This window comes from Solanum dulcamara, chromosome 5 (assembly GCF_947179165.1).
Source record: "Solanum dulcamara chromosome 5, daSolDulc1.2, whole genome shotgun sequence".
NCBI classification, from domain to species: Eukaryota; Viridiplantae; Streptophyta; class Magnoliopsida; order Solanales; family Solanaceae; genus Solanum; species Solanum dulcamara.
In genome coordinates, this window is record NC_077241.1 from 66,092,649 (window position 1) to 66,098,035 (window position 5,387).

A 5,387-nucleotide genomic window follows, 5' to 3' on the forward strand; every position below is an offset into this window, starting at 1 on the left:
TTCTTAATTTTACTTAATAATATGAATCATGGTTAAACTAATGATTATTGCTCTATTTTGATGCAACATAATTTCATATGTATGAATTGATGGTTTACAAGTAATTCTTTTATTTATCTATTTAAAGGTTCTTGAAATTCATGGTGGGTTGTTTAAAGCATGATTTTTAATTAATGGATTTCAAAGTATTTATGTATATTTATTTACATACATATTTGCAAGTTGAAGTGATTTGAACCCACCTAGTTTTACTATGTTTTTAATAAAGTTTGACTTGAAAGCTTTGACTCCAAATAAATATTTATGAAAGTAATATCTATGATAAAAAAGGGAGTCTTATGAAATGAAAGAATGATGAAATGATATGAATCATGGATTCTTTATGCAATAAGGACAATTCTTGCATATTTGAATTATCAAATGTTTTAATGAGCTATTCTACCGAATATGATGTTTGAATTCTCAAGTTATATGCTATGAATATTTTGAAGTATTAAACTATTCCGTGGGATTGACTTAGCACCGAATGAGGCATTGAGGTGGGATTCGGTAAGGGAATCCTAGTAGCAACCCCTTGTCTCATTAACTATGTGCCAACATAGGAGCCCTTGTAGGCTTAGGCTAATGGATCCATAAATAGCCCTTAAAGTTAAAGTTAAAGAAACGAATGAAGTTGACGGAGTTCTACCCGGCAAGTAGTCTCCCCGGCCAACGTAGGGGGTTATGTTGGATTCCATGTAATAGCTCGCATGGTCTTAAATGTCGGTTATGGTTAATTTCCCACAAAATGAATGTTTTAAAGGATATATATATGATTTATTATGCATACATTAAATTATGTTCCATATTACATAAATGTTTTAATGTTTCCTCAATGTTCATGCATCCTTACATACTTAGTACATTCAAAGTACTAATGCATACTTTTTTGCCTACATGATATCACCATGTAGGGATCATTGCTCCTCCTCATTCTCCTCCACGTGGCTAGTTGATATTCCATTGAAGACTACTTTTGGTGAGTTCCCATGTTCCGGGAACAATACTCCTTTATCTTTCTAGTTTATGATATGTTAAGATATTTTACTATGGAATTTCTTCTATTATGATTGAGGGTGAGCTAGGGACTTGTCTTAGCCCCGTTAAATCTAATAGTTAGAGGTATTGTTGGACATATGTAAGTTGAAGATTTATTATGATTTCCGCTTGTTTATTTATCATCATTACCTATGAAAGGCTAAAAGAATGCTAAGAGGCTTGTTTGAGGTACTTTCGGGTTCCTCATTCGCCATGTTACATCTAGGCCCTAGGCTTGGGTCGTGACAGATACACATCCGTTGATCACCTCAGATCGGAATTTATAAGAGCCTTACATAGACCATGTATTCGCCAAAAATACCTCGGCCAATATCTACTGAAAGAGACCTCGGCCATAATATCTGCCAGAAGAGACCTCGGCAGCCAAAAGATACCTCGGTAAATCACCTTGATCGGTAGAAACCTCGGTCCCAATATCCAGTTCCTTACTCATATAATTTCTCAGCCATCACAAATGCAATATATGCACAATCAAAGAGTGAAGCAAGATAAATATTCACAATGATGTCATATAAACCACATTCACACAATAAATCATTGTCCCGAAATCCACCACACTTAGACGATTAATCCCTATTCAAATCCACTATCACCCTTCAACTCATATAATTCAATTCAATCTAATGACCCAACACACACTCACATAGGAAAATACAAGGTTCAGCATATTAATAAATGTTAGAATTCCACTTGCCTTAGCCAAAAAGTCACGAACAATCCGAAATCACCGTCCTTCCTCTTTGACGATACTCCAAATAACCACAATCTAATCAAATATAGACTCAAAATCACATTTCAAATTTATTAACACTAAAATCAAGAAATTCGGGTGAAAAGGGTAAAAGGGTCAAAAATCTCATATCAGAAATTGAACTCGGAATCTGATTATTTTTAGATGATAATGTTCCTCAAGTAATAAGAAATCTAATGGTGAAATCCGTTTAAAAAATGGAGTTAAAATGAGCTGTTATCGTGGAGAAGCCCTGAACAAAACGGCGATGATACTCTGCCAAACACACAAAAATGGAATCTCTGTAGCTGAGGTGGGTCTAGTCCATCCTCAGACTGCCTCGATCTTAACCGGATCGAATCTAATGCCCTCCTTAGACACCACATGCCCTAAGAAAACCACTGAACTCAACCAAAACTCACAGTTGGAGAACTTGGCATAAAGCTTCTTTTCCCTAAGCCTCTGGAGTACAATCCTCAAGTGTTGCACATGATCTGCCTCAGTCTTGGAGTAAACCAAGATATCATCAATGAAGATGATCACAAAGGAATCCAGATACGGACGAAACACCCCATTCATCGACTTCATAAATGTTGTTGGGGCGTTAGTCAGCCTGAAAGACATAACAAGAAACTCATAGTGGCCATATCTAGTCCGAAAGGCTGTCTTAGGAATATCTGAGGCGAATCCTCAACTGATGATATCCGGATCTCAAATCGATCTTAGAGAATAAGGTCTCTCCTTGGAGCTGTTCAAACAAATCATCGATACGGGGAAGAGGGTACTTGTTCTTGATAGTCACCCTGTTTAACTTTTTATAGTCAATACACATCCTCACAGACCTGTCCTTCTTCTTCACTAATAACACCGAGGCACCCCAAGGCGAAACGCTACGATGAGTAAACCCTTTACTCAACAGATCCTGAAGATGCTCCTTTAGCTTCTTCAACTCAGCTGGAGCTATACGATAAGGAGAAATAGAAATGGGCTTGGTGCCCGGCTCGAGGTCAATAGCAAAGTCAATATCCCTCTCTGTCAGGTGGAACCCCTGGAAGATCAGTAGAACGTACATCTATAAATTCTTGAACTACCGGAATAGACTCCATAGAAAGCAACTCAACATCAGTATCACGAATCCAAATTACTTTTTTCTATTTTCATATGATTGTTTATTCTCCGGAGAGTTGATGGACCTATGTATATTGCAAGACTGCTATTTAGTATGTTTTCTTGGCATGTGGAAGATCATCATTTGTATAGCTATGGTTATTTTTAAAATACGAAGATTAAATTAGTTCTATTTAGTTCTAATTATCTTTTTATATCTATTTGTAGAGTCAATTACCATCATTTTGTGATTAAGATTTTTAGTTTATATGATATTCCAAGTTGAAAAAATAATCCTTGAGTAGATTTACAACAATGATATCTTCTTAATTAATTCATGATTAAACATTTTGACGTAAACTTGGGGAAACCATAATTTCTTCTTAATGGTTAACATTATTTTTATTAGAACTTTATGTTCTTTGCTATAAGTTTTTCCTTTATAGGAAAACTCACAGTACAATAATCATAGTAATAATGTTCTTTTTGTAAATTTGAGCCAGTCTAGATAGATGCCTATGATATTAAATGCATATTTATAGTATATCTTCATTCTGGAGCAACAATATTTTATGCAATGTATGGAAGCATATTGTTCTGGAGAAGTATTTCAATATTTTAACTACTATTCTCATACCACGTGTCTTCTAATAGTATATTTGGATTTAATTTCTTTCATTTACATATCTTTCTGGATTGAATTGTATTTTTGTTAATACTCTTTAAAAACTAATTATTGGTTTTGAGATTTGTCTCAACTCCCATGATGATATTAGTTAGGTGAATTAATTACTCTTGGCAGCAATGACATTGAACCATTAAATTCTCCTTTGTGATCTTATGTTAGATGAGAAGATTTCAACACTCAAAAATACTGTAGCAATAATATACGCTTACTGTCATTATTATTATTATATTATTTTTTGGTGTTATTTGAATTTTATTTTACTAAATTCTTGACATCTATGGCTGTGTTTGTACTTATTTGTTTGAATGTAGAAACAGAATACGAGGTGAACATCTCAATCTAGAATTCTTCTTGAAATTATAGTTCATACCAGTTTAATAAGTTCTTTATGTATTTAGTCTTCAAACAAATAATGTTGAATTTCATTAACAATCAATGGAGGATCAGAATTAGTTGGAGTACATCGATTTAATAAAAACAACTAAATAAATAAAATCTATTTTTCATGTACATAATTTCTTCCTTTATAAATTGGATATAAAATGTTAGTTCACTTCATTTTGTGTTTCATTATCTTATAGTTTTTATGTAAGTTTTTATTTATTGGTCCTTTTTTTGTTATTGATATATTGCTTTATTTAACTTTTTTCATTTAGTATGATATGATGACGTGTATTTTTTTTTCACATTAATTGATTTGATATTACAAATATTTTCTCTTTAACTTTCATTCTTTATTTCAATTTTTATAAATTTTCTTTTGATATATTTTTTTAAGTTTTGTATGATTTTAATAAATTAATATAACATGTAGTGTTGGATAGAAACTCTTATTGCACTATCCAATTATTCATGTATATGCATTTTCATCATTAGTTTGTTATTTTATCAAATCAAGTTTGCTATTTAACTCTTTAGACATAATAAAGTAGCAAGTGTAGCATGCCATATGATGTTACTATTGTTTCAAGCAAAGATTTCGTGAATTTTTTTAGTATAATTATTGAATGTTGTTTGAAGATTTCAGAGTAATTTCCTTAAAAATCTTATCAGCCACATTGAAAGTTTGGAAAAATTGAACTTTTTAACAAACAAAAATGGTACAACCTGTACAAATGATATTTTATTATACAACATCCTCTTATTAGTCTATGTCTATATCTCATATCTATACTATTCTTAGTAAGAACCTTTAATGCTAAAAAATTGAATTATCAAAATGTCAATAAAAATTTGAATGTCTTTTTCACTCTTTAAACTTAAATTTATTCATTGAGAAATTGCAATGCATTTGAGTAATTTAAACAAACATCATTACAAAATAGTAATTGTCTCTTTAAACACAATAAAATAGTTAGAATGCTAGATAGACATAATTGGATCAACTAAAAGTTTATTGATGCTTAAAGAGTTCCATAAAGTTTCAACGTACAAAAATGTAAAAATCACTCACAATAAATAGATAATTACTTTGAATACATATTAAAAATTGGTAATACTTGAAGTTTCAAGAGCGACTTTTCAGATTTCTAGGTCAATTTTAAATTTAATTTGTTGCCTATAAATAATTAAATACTACTCCCTCCAAATAAATTTAGTATTCAAACTAAACGATAATCATGTAACGAATTATCTATTTAGTATAAAGGAAATATTACCTCATATATTAATATATTATATTAAAAAATTTATCTGAAAATACTGAACTTCATTATATTAGCCTTTAATTATATTAATTTATTGTAATAACGTTTTCAAATGAAT